This window comes from Crassostrea angulata, unplaced genomic scaffold, assembly GCF_025612915.1.
Source record: "Crassostrea angulata isolate pt1a10 unplaced genomic scaffold, ASM2561291v2 HiC_scaffold_219, whole genome shotgun sequence".
Taxonomy (NCBI): Eukaryota; Metazoa; Mollusca; class Bivalvia; order Ostreida; family Ostreidae; genus Magallana; species Magallana angulata.
This window is the reverse complement of record NW_026441772.1, coordinates 1-17179: the sequence shown is the minus strand read 5'-3', so window position 1 is coordinate 17179 and position 17179 is coordinate 1. Positions and strand designations below refer to the sequence as shown.

Sequence of the window (17179 nt, the reverse complement as noted above, 5' to 3'; positions counted from 1 at the left end):
TTTACACTGACTTCAAACAAAATCAGCGCATGTTTGTCTATTGTTTTACGTTTAACCCTTTAACCCCCAGAACTTTTCACAATTTACCAAAATCAAGTTATATAATAACAAATTGAATTTAACTTAATACTGGTAATTTTTTTACTCAAACAACCTTATATGGAATGAAACACATTTTTTTGCAGATTTTAAATTTGATTAAAAAAGTCAAATATGCGGTTGCCATGGCAACGTTTTAGGCTTAAATCATAAAATAATATTTTTTCATAAATTTTTCATTGAATAGTGGAATATTTTGATACCATATTGAACGATAAAGTAATATACAGAATATTCTACATAAAAATACATTGTAAAGTATTATTGAACAGCTGGAGTTCTAATCAAAACAATTTGAAACAACTTTTTTGATGTTGCTTTGCGCAACATTTGGCATTTTCTGATCAAAAAAAAAGTAACAACAATTGTAATAAAGTTTCAAAGTGTGTCTTTAGTGACCCAAAAAAGGCAATAACAGTCTACAATGTGGTTTATAATGTTACTGACGATATGTTTTTTTTTCTAATAATACATCCTTGAAAACGCAGAAACAATAGTTACCATAGCAACAAGACCACAAGCTTATCAATAAAATTATTTCATTATGAATACAACAAAATTCATATGGAAAGAAACCAAGAAGCTTTATCAATTTTTCAAGAAAAACAATGAATAAAGAATTCAGCTTTAGTATACAATAGAAATATTAAATACATGTACATAAATTAAAAATGGTTGTCATGGCAACAGTTACCAACACACAGTGATGAATAGTTTATTTCTTTTCAATAACATATTTCGATTATTTTTTAGATTTAGGTTTTAAAAATACATGGTAAACGACAAAATCACCTTTGAAAAAAGGCAAACCATTTGAGTGGATTAGATAAGTGCTTGGAGCCACCAAATAAATTAGACACATATTATTTGAACAAAACATGCAATTATAAACAGACATTACATGATATATAAACCTATTCCATAAGCAAGTGATGATAAGTGTGATAGGCCTGAAAACAAGCTCCTCTACACAGATGTACATTACAAATGCTACAACCAAAAAATGTGTCACTTCTTCTGCCATTCTTCTTGCACTGTTTGCATCTTCCTCGCGGTCTTGTCAACTTTGTGCTGATGTGCCGGTTGATGTTAGCAACACTTATACCTGCAACTCCCCTTCCACATGAAGGTGCCCGCTTTCTGCTAGAGAAATCACCATTAAGTTTCTCTGCGATAGACAAGTTGCAGTCAACCATAGAGAAATGTTTTGTTGGTTTTCTTGTTCCTGGGGTTTCAAACTAAAGAAGGAATGTGTTGATCAGAGAAATTTCAAAAATATAGTTGACCAGATACTTCCAAAACTTTTTGGATGGACGGCCAACTGGACACTTGGATCTGTATTGCTGTGCTCTGTCTACACCATAGTAGTGCTGTTGGTAGTGCTCAACTGCAGGCGGGCGCTGAATGATGATAACACCACCACCCCGAACCCTTCTTTGAGCTGGGCCATCTCCGAGAGGGTCAGATGTTGTAGATGCAATGTGAACCTGAGATTAAATTTATATGAAAAATTAAATAACCCTGTCTTTTGAATCATTTGAAAACATGTTTACTCTCACAAATATCCATTGTTTTTTTCACGTAAAAGAGATAGGCACTGAACCTAGACTTTTACAAATACAACACCTATTTTACCACATAAAAACTACGTACAGGTGTAGCATCATTCCATACGGTGGCAACAAGGTTATTATGTTGCATCTGTTCAGCATCTCCTCTCTCAGGAAGGTGTGGGTTCTTCAGTTGTGAGGGAAACCCTTTCCTGTTTTCCATTATAGTCCCGCAACCATATACACCGTAGGATTCAAGAGTTTGGAGAAGAGGAATAGAAGTGAAATATCTGAAGGAAAAGAAAACCAACAATAAAATGAACTAAAGGTGGTATGGGACATCTGTCAATATTAATGTGGATTAAAATAAGTTGTAATTGACATACTTTCAACGGTTTAAAATTTTCAAATTTTACAATATTCAACCAAAAAATAGCTTTTAAAAATATTCTATCTGAGAGGTAAAAATTGTAAAATCCCCAGCCGGATTCGATCTCATGACTTTCATATTCGTAGCAATCCCTCTAACTCACTATACTAAGCTGTTAGGTGACAATATTGGGAAAGACTCTAGCTACTTATATAATTACAATTGGTTTTATTGTTTATTTCGATAAACAATACGTCACGAAATGGAAGTGTCCCATACCACCTTAGTTTCAAAATTTTAATAAAATAAGATTAAGAAAAAGTCATATGACTGATGGACTGATTCTGATTTTTTATAAAGTCGTTAAAAATATGACTGCATGCACGAGACACGTAATTGTATGTTCCTTTTATAAATTTAGTCATTTCAAAATGAGACATCAAACTTAATTTAATAATCAGAGACAATATTTTACCCATTCCCATTTCAGTCTCGAGCAACTATGACAGGATAGAATGTAAACATATGTAAATAATCCCCTAAAATTGAGTAGTATGAATAGGGTCATGATTGTAATTCAAAACTTTTGCCATTGGTTTACATATTTGTCAATATAGCAGAGACATACTAGTAGAGATATAGTAGAAGTATACAAAAGTTTTCTATTTCACAAGAACATAAATGTGTCACATTTCCTGCAAATAAATGAAGTAGCATTCAAGCGTTTCATGCATCTCTAGAAAAAGAAGCCCCCCCCCCCCCCAAAAAAAAAAAATAAAAATTAGATAAAACACACAACTGATAAAACCTATTCTGTGTCACAGCAAATTTATGGTGCATAAACTCTGAAATTCTTATAACCTTTGTTCATAAAAAGTCATTTTAACTTGCATGTAAACAGACTGACATTCTGACAATAATTTACCTATCGAAGAACACATGATGACCTTTCCACTTCAGTGGCTTGCATAAATGTTTGACGACTCGTTCCCCTAGTGATGGGCCACACATTGAATCATGTTTACCAAGATACACTCTGTAATCATTGGTGTAGCCACTTTGTTCACATCTCATCCATATCTACATGAAAATAAAGTTTCCATGTCATAACATTTATGATATTTAACGTTTCAATATTTTTTCAATTTCACATAAAAAGTGTCAGTAAACTTACTGGGGTTTTTTAAAAATAAAACTTTTAAAATATTTTTTAAAAAATAATGATCACTAAGGGAATCCAAGGTTTTGAAAAAAGATATGAAGATTACAAAAGTTATAAATATTGAAATACCTTTAGACCGCGCTTTATTGGTTTTCCTGGCGTGTACTGCTGTGCATAATGGTGTCCCTTGTACCTGTAAGAATATGAGAATTGAATCATAATATAGGCAAATCTATGCATACTGGATAAAGTAATGTAGTAGGAAAGGAAGAATGAACATATAAATATAATGAAAATATATGGCTTGACTGGAAATCAAGGCCAGGACCCAAGCAGCTCTCACTAGCATTATGCTAACAAGTTGCGTTTAGAAAGCGGATAGAACAAGAGCAAGGATGAAATGCCATGACATGTACCTTATCATTCCTTCATCTATACTCTGACACTTAGCTGGTTTGTAAAACTTCTGGAAATTTCCTCTTGTCATGTCGGTAAGTGGTCTGATTTTATGAAGTCTGAAATGTAATAAAACATGTATTCTAAAATGTATTTGGGGAGGGGGGTGGTGGAGGATTTCAACTGCAAGCCCACACCCCCTTTGAAAAATTCAAAGTTATATAGTTCACATAGTAAAGTACCGTAACTAAAAATAGATCTTGGAACCCACCCACCCCTTCCCTGGCAAACAGAATTTCTGCATCCGTGTATACATGTAATATACTTGTTCACTGAGTTAGTAGTTTTGTATTCTAGTTTTGATATTTCGGTTTCAGTCAAAACTCTAAACCATGATCCAAAACTTGACATGCCAAGACTCTACTAATACTGAACCACTGATTGTGACTTAGGACATGTCATTTACATCTGGTTGTTCATGTTATTTTCTAAGTAAAATGGTATGTGAATAGAAGTAAGCTATGAAAATCAAAATCAAATACAATTTATATTACTTTCAAACAACTTGAAGATAAAATGATCCAGTTTACATTTCATCTGAATTTTTTTTTACTTTTCTCCCTGTGCAATCCACGTTTCGGTTAGAATCACTCACATGAGGGACCAAGTTTTATTACCAAAGGAAATGAATCATATAAAAATTGTTTCCAGTATTTGTTCAATGTGAATATTTTAGCACATGCTTTTCTGTTTGCTAATTTTTTTTTACAAATGCGTCTTTACAATCTTTACAAAAAAATAATAATAGCAAACAAAAATATATCAAGTTCCCTCACAAAAAGAAATTAGTTTTGTATAAACCAAAGCAAAACAATGTATGATACCTGTCATAATTCGGTGATCCAGCAGGTGCTTGAGCCTGGTTGTCATTTATGTGCAGATACTGCAGCAATTTTTCAAACCTTGTCTTTGTCATGCATTTCTTGAAACCTTCATTTCCTGGGAGAATGAAAACCAAAAATATTAATTCTTAGGGGGTATATTATTTAAATTACTCTTTCTGTGTGGCAGGTTGTTGTTGTGGTTTTTGTTATTCTATTTTTTTTTCAATATAATTTGGTGTATTTTATATCGTACAAGCGGCTTAGCTTTAGTGAATTTCTTGCAATATATGCAATACAAATCATATATTTTACTTACCAACAAATGGGTTTTCCGACCAGTACATATCGATGCGAGGTAACTGATTTATTCCCATGATGATATTCAGTCCAAAGAAAGCTTTCATTTCTGGGCTAGTTGTGGGGTACCAAATCGAATCGCGGGAACCTTTGCGAGTCATTTCCTCTCCTGAGCCGCGGTTTCAAAGAAATCTTCGTTTATCATAAGATAAAAATACTTCAACAAGTCATCGTCAGGCTGTAAAGTATGATCTGGGCCTACTTGTTCAGTAAATGGTGCTATGTCCACTGGGTGGAGATCGTAAGACCAGAAGTCATCATCAGTTGCTTCTGTTTGTTGGCTGTCAGGCTCCATTGATGACTCTGTCTGCTGTGTATCATCGTCACTGTCTGTGTCCGATGAAAATTCATGTTCACTAAATAGCTGGAGATCTGAACCCTCAGACAAGGTATCGCTATCGTCATCTGATGAACTGTTCTCCATGTCAAACTCAGAAATCCCGCGCTTGTTCAATGTTTACATTGTAGCGTAGTAACGGGAAAGGGAGATAAATTCAGCTTGTTGTGATCTCGGCAAAAGACTTCGTATTTTATAAAATGTTGACAAAATATATATGATTATAAGAAGCAGTTACTAGCTTGATCCATTTTAGTTTTATATACAAATATAAATACGTAATGCAATCGATACTAGCCTTCACGGCGTGGATGAAAACTAAAAAATATATGTACAACAACGTAATTTACTATTGAACCCTGTTTATAATTTTGTTCTTCTAAAAAATCACATGAAACGTGTATAAAAAATATCAAGGATATTATAAAAAGTGGTGTATTACTTGTTTACTTAATAATTACGGGGATTTTTTTTTTATTTAAATCGGTGCTTTCGAGCTGTAAAAGCCGCCCTTGTCCGACAATGCGCATTCAAAATGAAGAGCTAAAAATGATTTTAAATTTTAACTATGATTTATTTTTTAAGTTATTAATCATTTTTCTTTAATTACTCCTGTTTTCCCGAGGATTTGTATTTTCTTTTGATATCTAGTTCTTTAGCATACGATATAAAATAAGCGAGTAATTAAACTTTTAATACATGTATTACCAAAGTGCGTCCAAATGCGTCAATGGGGGTTAAAGGGTTAAATCACTTACAAAAAATAGAAGAGAGAATTATGAGTAAAACTTTCCTAAATTGCAATAATGAAAAATTGACTGTCAACCACGTGTAGTACATGTGTATAAAAACATTGAACAGTTAATTTGCAGAAATTAGACACCATGCATATAAAAAGAGTGAATCAGAAGATAGCCTACATTCATATCTAATCATTTACACGATGCATAAGACAAATAAACATTTAACTTACTCTGTGGTAGGCCACAATTGCCTCGAACTAAAAACAACGATCAGCAAACATGGCTGACGAGACTTTCCTAACAAGGGCAATAACTCCAACAAATGAAAAGAAAGATAACTCTCAAAAAACAAAGGCAACACAATTTTCTATATTCAAATTTTGTTTCTCATGAATTTGCCATTTCGGTAAACGCATGGTCCGCCATATACACGTGTATCGCCTGCTTATTGCAATGACGATGATTGGATCTATAAGATCATAAATATGTAATACTTGAGTTTGAAAAAAAAAAATTATGTTATAAGCATTGTGTAGTATAAACATTGCTATATCAAATATTCTAAGTCTAAAGGCACTGAGGACATAAATTTTTGCTGTAGACTATCTCGGTTTCCTCTACTGGAATTTCCTCTGACTCATTTCGCTCGTTATTTGCAGTTCTAAAATAATTGTGTTGGCGATTATTTTGTTAGATTGTTTTCCCACCTTACCTATCTCTCAGTTGTCGTTTCGGGGGACTCGTACTGATTTTCTCTTCGCTTTGAAACGAAACGACACTTTCTCCTTTCCCTCTCCATATTGTGGTTTGTGCCGACTACGGTATGTCGTAAATGACATAGTTTTACCTATTCCTTTGTCACTTATGCATTTAATGAGGGTTTATTGTGTGAAATATGATTCATTTAATTTATTTTAGAAGTTTTATTCAAAATTGTAACAGTTTGAATTTTACGACATGTTCATGTATTTAGACCCACTTGGGGTAAAAATTGATAACAAGACTACATCCTAAAGATATGAATGCATATCATAATTCATATAAAGGAGGATTGATTTATTCCCTTTTCTGCAACTTCTTATACAATATTATATGTATTTTTATGTCGTATATTTATATTACATGTATTGTTATTAATTGTAGGGCTATTTATTTTCTTACTATACATGTAAAAAAAATCCGGAGATGTCTAGAACCTCACTATGCGTTTGTTTTATTCCAATAAACACAACAAATTTCTCTGGTACATCTGAATATCAATATAGTGGCAACATTTTTAAATATTGCTTAATACATTCTTTCAAGACAATTTTTTTGGTATTGTTGAATACTCGATTTTTTCATTAGTGGTAGTGCATAATAACGAGTGTACATCATTATAGCTGTAATTTTGCTATATCTGTATTTTACTCATACATGATATGACTTCTGATTAGGGCCATACGTAAACTTTAATATAAACAGTTGGGACAACCTGCAAATATTTTATATAATCGCTGTAATCAATCTATATATCCAAGTGTATGTTATATCAAGTTTTGCTTTTTTTTTATAAATTGAAGATACATAGTGGATTATGATAAAATAAATTTAAACATAAAATATATATAAACATAAAACGAACACCGTCGAAATTCGGATCCTGTTGATTTAAGAACCTTCGACCATAGATGGTGCATTTCGACAAAAACTTATGTCTTAAAATACCACCCGAGTACATTTAAAGCACCGCGGATTCTGTACCTCATTATAGGAATTGGTCCAATGACTGTACTCACCGTTCACTTAACATGTCTGCCATTTCTTCGTCTGTTTTGATGTTTGTCTCATGGTTCAGTGCCCCCCCCCCCCATCTTTCCACTTTATCGCCAATATATATTCTACTTTTTGCTAACTTTTTATCATACTCTCTATTTCTTCCCCTCCTCTCAGACCCAGTTAGTTTCGTTGTTCTGTCTCCTCTCTTCTTCACATTACCCACCCTTTTTCTCGCCATTATTTTCCCTTGTGTATGCAAATTTTACTGTCACGTGATCGGACAAGGCTTTTCTCGGAACTCGAAAGTACGGGTCGTATATTGGAACATTTTGAAGCAATATATACGTATTCTTTGCATATATGATACAAGTGTACGGGTGGTTTCTGTTTTATTTCGCGTAAGAAATAACGTGATCACTGGAAATAAAAATTAGACCATATGTACCTTTAAAGTTAGGGAAATCTACCAAGAAAGATATCAAACTTACAAACTATTAGACAGGAAACGCAATCGTTATGGATGGAATACATTAAATATTATTGCATAAGCATGACATGTCACGGCATTCCATATTTTGAAACACCTTTCGCTTTATGTGCTTAAGAGGTCTAGGAGAATCTGGATGAGGATATTTAAAAAAATAACTCGATTGGTGATGAAAAACGAGTCGTTTAAAATCAATTCTCCTTCATAGTTGGGTCGTTCGCGTTAGTGGGAAAACTGCCAGACGCTATAATTAAAAAAAATTCGAGTACTTTTAAAAAAGTAAAAACTTTTACACCAGGGGATAAATATGAAACGCTAGTCGAATTCGATAAATAATTACTGCTCTTTCGGATAGATTTGCCCAGTGGGATCCACAAAAGAACATCGTATTCTCCTAAACTTTTCTCGCCTACGTTTATTGGAAAAATGAAAGAGAGCGATCGTATATAAGAGTGGAATTTAAATTTAATTACCTAAATAAACATTGAATAAAAGTAAAAATGTTTTATAGATCATAATAAATTCATCATTATGAAGCTACACAAAAAATTTGAAAATGCCCTTATCATAACCAAACTCGTCTTAAAATAGAAGCAGGAAAAATGACAGAATAGGATAAAGAAATACAAGGTATATGTGCCCCCAAATCTTTTTTTTTTTGGGGGGGGGGGTTACTAGGAGCACTACAATGATATCAGCAAAACATCTTACCACTGAAATTAACATTTAACTGTAAGGATTAATTATATTCTGGATAGACCAACACAAGATTGTTTCCATAGTAACGGTATGTCAAAATTAGAGAGAAATATAAACTATATGTACAGCTAAAATGAAAAAAAAATGACAATTACAAACCGTAAACCATTTCAAAAATCCATCAAACGAAATACAAAATCAAAGCAGAGCAACACAGACCTCCAAAAAGATAGAGGTAGGATCAAGTGACTAGGAGTGAGCATCCTCTGCCTACCAGGCACACCCGCCGTGTGCTCTCGGCTCCGTTATATATCAAAAAGCTATGTTACAAGGTTTAAAGTTCGTGAAAAAAACCTGTTCCTACTGTAGTAATTCCCCAAAGTTGACATTATGTTGTGGTGTCGGAAAGGTTTGCGTGTCCACCGCAGAAACGTCAAGTGTACAAACCGTCAAGAAAGCAAAGGTCATGTTAAAAGCATTAAAAAATAAACTTATTTCACACTGCAATCCAAACTGTACAAAAGACTGAATTTTCAGTTTGTGAACCGCAAAAACACCTAAATTTATGGTCTTGAAAACATGCCCTTGTTTTGTGAAGTACGAAGAAGAAAGTAAATATTGTCCGGAAGAATATATCAATGTAAAACAATGATTATATGACATCGCTGCCAAAAATTTCATTTTAATTTACTCAGTTTACTGCAGTTACTCCATGGATTATCATATATGTTTAAAACGAATATGTCATAGTTCCCAGAATTTAAACAGGAGTTCGATCATTTATTCTTTAGTATTAATCAATCTGTGAAAAAAATGCTTAATTCAACGTTATCACCCGGGCTTATTTATGGCTGATGCAATGCAAAATCCCCGTAGACTGTTTAGTTTGGGATGGGTATTGAAACCTGAAGCGGTACAGGGGGCGTTTCAAAACAGATAGTCTGGACATTTTTCATATTAGTGAATGAACGTAGTTTGAACTCAAAGGTATTTATGATTATCGAAATATCAAGCGAAAAGTGATGGAAACAAAAACTCGGGACACAGTATAGCTATCTCTGGGCTTCTTCCTCTTAAATTTGGAAACTAATAAACTTTCAGTTATCAGTCAGAGACTATGTTATACCGGTTAGATGTTATGTATGTTAACATATGTAATATATGTTAACATATGTTATATATATATTTCCCATCTGCATTGGTCCTTAGAGACAGGGACAAATCCATAAGGTTGCGTGTGGATCATTAAACACTGCTCATTAAGATAGAGATCAATGTGTGGAAATTTTATTAAAAGAGTCGTTAATTTGTTTTGGTAAAATGTAAGCTTAAGTTGAAATGAACGCTTAGTCGAAGATATGAAAAAAATAGCATAATAAAGATTTAATTTCAAATATGTACATCACATAGAGGGACGTTCAGCTTGTGAATTAGATGACTGCAAAAAGCTAGTAGATCCACACATTATGGCTCTTTTCGGCAATATTCGATAGATGTGTGATTCTTCACTTGATATACATATACCAACGTTTAGGTTTATGACGCACTTTGAATACTTGCAGCATCACTTTACGCTAAATACGTCTGATTTTTATCATACTCACAGTCATTCAAAAATAAACGCTATTCAATTTTTTTTACTTCTTGTTTTTAAATTGGCCTTTTCATTATTTTTTCTCATCAAGTTTTACGTTTCTTTTCAAGGTAAATGATGCACCATTTATATTTTTCGAATAGTCAGCAAAAATTTAACTTTCAGAGGTATTAGGTTATAACAGAGATACAGGGCTCCCATTTCTCTATTATGCAAACAAAGTTTATGCCTTATTTATGTTTACATATGTAAAATTTCTTGACAAAAGTTTCGTTTTTCTTGGACTTTTATATCAAAAGTGTTAAATGACAATATTCCAACATTTTTTTACTATTTTCATTTATATTTGATTTAAATAATGGATTACCTCTCCAGTAACCTTAAAGTAAATAAAAACAAGGCACTGTTCTTATTTACATAACTCCATCATGTGTGTGATTTGGTAGTTTTGTTAAATGTCCATTATTTATAACAAGCTCTCATATTTTATCATTATTGATGTGATTTATAGGTTTCCCCGAAAATCTCGTGATTAAAATAACCAGAGCCTGTACCTGTGTCATGAACTATCTGTTTACGTTTTATCACAGTTTAATTAAAGATCCGATAAAAACGATACGATCGTAGGATGCACAGTTAACCTTGCAAATCACAATGCTAGATTTCATTAAGGACTCTATCATCAATGTCGGAAGGATTTGCTTGCTTGTATTTACATTTCTCTTTCTGGCTTCCACAATCTTAATGTTCGAAATTCGTCATTTCCGGTCATCCATCTTTTCCATTAAAATTAACTGACTGTAAAACACCTAGCATGTTTCGTTTACACTGTGATATGTTTCAATAATGAAATTAACTTTACCTGTTGATATTCTTTAGTACATTCAGTCTTACTCAAGGAACTATATTAGTTTATTCGATCGTTTGTAGCTGTGCTGTATGTATGCAGTTATCTTTTGTACAATCAAGATGGTCGTGGCCATTGTTGTTCTGTACAACTCTTTTTGTAAAGAAAAGATACATACATCGATACAGGAAAAAATACAAATTCTAGAGCAAATGATGTTTTTTTTTTGTACTGGATACATGTAATAGTAATAGCTTAATGAATAATTTAAAAAAAACGAAAATAATAAAGGGTAAATATAATGATTAATTTGCTGCAGAGCGGTCCTCCTGAATTTGTCGTTTTGATAAATTATAATAAGGCTTCATAGGATCGTTCTATGCTTTGCTTCCAAGCGCGCTGTTATGATACGTTCATACAATATCAAATCATAATTAACTGAGGACTTCAAAGAGTATATGTGTAAAAATTTTACTGCTTTTTCGCATTCTCATGAACTGTTTTATTAAATTTCAAAGGCCAAGTTGTATTCAACTTTTACAATATCAAGTGTGATACATGTACGTAATGAAATGTGTTTTTTCCCGTGGCAAGTGTCCTGAACTGCGATATAGCAAGTGCTGCACACAAGTCAGTTAACCTCACCAAAAATAACTAAAAATCATATGATGTCTTATACCTTAACATGTAGCTTAGTTGAACTTCGTACACAAATTGTGATGTTACAACACTAAGTTATAAAAATAATGAAGTGATTTTCTTTATGTAGTATACGAATAAAAATGTAATGTGAAAATAACTGCAGAGTATCTGATTATAGGTTATTAATTGTCCTTCAAGAGCCTTTCCTTTACACACGCAAATATGTATCGATTAACATTATTGGAACTATATCTTTTCCATTTTATTATAACATAATTAACTTCTCAAATATTCAGTTTAATAAACTAATGGATATTGATTACCCATTAGGAAATAAATTCAGAATGTGAATTACAAGATCTAGTAAAAAAAAACCATACTAATACGGTTCACATTATTATCTATGAGTGCACGCTTCTTAATAAATATTAATATATTTAAAAATATGATAAAAATACAATTTATGAACTTTTCAAAGTTTTTAAAAATATTTGACAAATGTAAACATGGATACATGTGAGATTGATAAAAGACGTGAAAAATTATCTTTAATTTTTGTCCGGTTGATTAAATTGTATCAAGTATGATCCGTTATGATATTAATATTCTAACCTTTGGTCTTTACTTTTGAAGAAACACCAGTTACACATTCTTGAATGATAGAAAGCTAAATTGCACAAAAACAAACACATTTTTTTTTACTTTCAAGTAAAGAAATTATACTGTACCTCGATTTCATTTTTGCCTTAAGTAAATTAAACGCATCTCATATACTTACAATTAAAGGAAGTACTGAAGTTAACCATTACAAAGATTTATGCCTATATTTTGTGTATTTGAGGAAATTGAAAAATAAATTCATTACAAAATATTTCGTACCTTATAATAAATTAAACAGTCACAATTAAATGATATATATATATATATATATATATATCTATATATCTATATATCTATCTATCTATCTTTCTATCTATCTATCTATAGGAAGAAATATAGCGTGAAGAGAAGAGAGATGGAGAGAGAGAGAGATGTCATATTAACTGCAGAATATTACATAAGGCAATTAATAGTTCTTCAAGATTTTATGTTTAACCTTAGCAAAGGTAGATCAATTAAAATTGATGAACGCTACGAAATTGCTTCTTTTCTAAAATTATTCATTACCGATTAATTATTCATTTTAACATTTAAGTGCATATTGATTGGACATTATTCAATAAATCAAAACTTCAAAATTCAAACTCAATATAAACTCAATGGGTATTGAAAAGTATTACTCTGAAGTGCGCAGTCGCTTTGTCCAATGTAGAAATAAACTGTATCTTTCTACAGTACAATGTTGCTAGTCTTTCGATGTCCGTGGTTTTTAATTAGCGTCCTTGTGCCATGTTATTGCAGCTTACAAACGGGCTTCTCTAAACTTCAGCGTGGACACAGACTGGACAGGAATCTGATTCAATCCTTCCCAGGACTCAGTTTCCTGGACTGTGTGATAGAATGTCTAGTAACACCACGGTGTAAATCTGTCAACTATTGCAAAGGGGCTAATTTCTGTGAAATTAACTACGAAAATAAGACGACAGCAGATGATAAATACATGGAGAATGCTGGATTTGTGTACAGTGAAAAGGAGGACTGTCCTAAGGTATATGTGTTCGAATCTATTTTAACTACTATCTATACTCTATTCCATGACAACATATATATATATATATATATATATATATATATATATATATATATATATATATATATATATATATATATGCAGCGCATGTTTACATGGTTTTTTACTATTTATATGGTCTGTGACAATACTATCGAATCATTTTTATATCATTTGAATTTTAAGACAATTATTGTACTTTTTCCTGATAAATCACTATACTCACTTTATTTATTTTAATTTAAATATCAGAATTGTAACTTTTCTTTAAATCTGCAAAAAAATGTAGAATTAAGAAAAAAAATTAAGTGTTTTAAAACAGTTATTCACTTAAAATGGTTGGCAAACACGCTAAGATATATTTTTGCAAATTATATGATAAATATAAATCCAATTTTTATTATCTTTTTTTTTCGAAGAAGAATCAGTGTTTTGCTAGATTCAAGTGTTTGTGCAGTAAAAAAAAAACAAAAAAACAAAAAACAAAAAAAACTAGAGAGATTCCACAAAATGATTATGTCTGCTATAAAAAAAGAGTTTGTTAATAAAAATTCTATGCTTTTGTAAATGCGTTTTAGGTTTCGCATTCTCAAATTCCATATAGTGATAAAAAAAACAGTGGTGTAAAAATTTCATTTAACCTTAAGTAGGGTATTATTGCAATATATGGTTAAGTTTAAAAAACATTTTAAATATTTTTTTTTAAAAAAACCTGAACTAAATATTGATAAATGAATACACTGCTCTTTTTTCATATCTTGCATAAACGACACAAGGCTAGACAAGTGTTACATTTCTGAGTCTGTTATCACCATTTAATATGTATATTAAATGTTGCTATTGTTTTAGCTTTTATGGGAAATTTTAATTCTGTATACAAGTTTGGCGAGATCAATATACCGAAAGATTGCGAACGATAGCATTGTCTAGCCGCCTAACTAAAAGTTATTTATTGAAAAATGTGTAATTAAAGTTATGTTTTTAAATAATGTACACATTTATGTATATTTTGGACATTCTTCCTGAATGTGATGTAATGGAATGCAACTAAATGTTTATGAAACGTCTTCACTGCAACAAAGAAATAGAATACCAAATTAATCAAATGGTACGTTATTCCTCACTGTCATATGTACAGTACCGACCAGACCCAACGTAGCAGAAAGTAAACCCCAATTAAACACTAGGTTTACTTTCTGGGTTTACTCCTGGCTTACTAGAGTGGGCCCACAGTAAACCCAAAGTAAACCCAAAAAGTGAATCCGGAGTTTTGTAGGGGTTTACTCTGGTGTTAGGTCTGATCAGTACTGTAGGTAAACATTCAGTTAGAATTATTAATTGACGAGTTACCCTTTTAATGAGTACAAAGTGGAGAATAACTGAAAATATCAAATGGAATAAATGTGAAAAATACGGCGAGTGTTAGGCATGTTCCCTAATTATCACCCGGTAAGAAAAGTACCCAATTCGGAGCAAACCCGGTGATTTTATCGTATTGGGCTTTGACTGCTCCGTCTTAGCAAAAAAGTATCTTAAAATGGCAATTTTCTAAACCACTTATTGAATAAGAATATCTTTAGATTTTACTGTATTGCGCGTAACAACAGCTGCATTCGTTGTTCAAAGAAACGCGTCGCTCCATGACGTCAACGTACTTACTATTATACCTAGTCAAACAATCAGTACATGTTAATATCATTATACACGTAAAGGTAGTACATCCATAACCATCATATTTCATATCTAATAAATTACAAGTTTGATCATTAAATTTTAGTGTGATTTTGATATAATAATAATTCACCTTTGACATTTATAAAGAAAATTGAATATTAACAAAGGACGAGTGCACTTATGGGCCCCGGTGAAAAGTGAAAAAATGAAGAATCAAATTAAGCATATTTTTTTCCCTAACATTATCTATTGATATCTATTCAATAAGAATTAACAAGTTTTAGCGCTGAAATTATTGTTTATGAAAAGCACGAAGCTTTAAAACATAGTAGGGGTCAGCAGACATTCGTGATTTTGTATAGTAAATCGAGGACAGGCGTTCATTTTAAAGCCTTTGTTTACTGTCAGCCTAACCGAGTACAAACTTGTGGAAAAGACAATATACGCATTATACATTTAGTAAACTCCTGTGAAAGTAAGAAGTTTATACTCGGTTAGGCTGGTACCTAAAAAATGAAAAACGTATGAAAATTTCAAGGTTTTTCCTATAGCAAGCGAAATCTATTACCTGCGTGACCCATGTTTGAACTCACGCATGGAATAAATTATTTCAAACAATCACGTGGTTTCTATCCAGGTAAACGTTTGTCAAATGTGCTTACTGTAAATCATTGACACGTTTTAGATCGCTTTCCTTCTTCTTTGTATGGTCAGGAATGTTTGTTTGTCACTATGGTAATATGCAACTTCAAAGCTTCATTCGATTTTTTTTTCAGACGTAAAATAATGCATAAAGTATAATTCAGCAAACGCGCCAATCGATCCACCAACAGAGCAATGTTGATTTAAATGTCTCCTCCCTCTGATTTAAATAGACACAATTCAAGTAGATTCGGTTCGATTTTTCCGGATTTAGATTATTTATAGGCATTTAAAAATCCTCAAATTTTTAAATTGTATTCTAATGTTGGTAAATTTCAGCGTGCATATAAATCAGAAGTATCCATGAGTGCTTAACTATTATGAGAAAAAAGCAATTGATGATATTTTCTACATATAAACGGCACTGAAAAAGGGCCCATTCCATATAGCTTAAGTGCACTTGTTCTTTACCATATGTTGAAGTTAACATAGAAGTCTATGGGGAAAATTACATTTTTAAAATATATTTTTTAGTTCAAGTACTTTTCTCACATTTCTCTTGGTAAAAAGTTGCGAAAGCTTTCCCTTTCTTCGAATATGCCAACGAAATTCATAATTTCCCATACATATCTTCAAAAAATATTATTTTTTTTTTATTACCAAAGGGCGGACAACTCAAAAAACTTATATTTGCAAAACGTTCATTTAGTTTACTACATACATACTCCCGTTTATACTGTTTGCTTTATGTCAGCCTCATAAAACCTTTAAAATACGTATTTGATGTAGTGTAGATCAATCAAAATGGTTAAATTTGCCTTAGTTATGGATGGACTACCTTAATATACAATCTCAGGCTCGTAAGACTATATATATATATATATATATATATATATATATATATATATATATATATATATATATATATATATATATATATATATATAGACTATAGCAGAATTCACAAACTTCCTTCCTCTGGCATCCAGTATCAATACCATTCCCTATACAGACCCATTCAGCACCTATGTTTTAGCTTATATACGTTGTCTTAGATTTTAACCACTTATATAAAGTTATATACATTTGTCTTAGCTTATATCGACTTTTATCAGCTTGCGTACACTTGTCTCAGCTTATGAACACTTCAGGTATCGATTGAATTAGTGAGAACCGATTTGGATGACGCAAGTGAGACCAGAAATCAGCACAATTTTATTACCGCTTCGCGAGTAATAATTCTCTTTAAAGTGTAACGTTCAGACACTT

The 17179-nt window shown here is 31.9% G+C and overlaps 1 pseudogene; it reads right to left on the bottom strand.

Moving 5' to 3' along the window:
• Nucleotides 1-925: 925 nt before the first annotated feature.
• On the bottom strand, nucleotides 926-5905 carry LOC128169807 (piggyBac transposable element-derived protein 4-like; annotated as a pseudogene).
• Between the last annotated feature and the right edge of the window lie 11274 nt (nucleotides 5906-17179).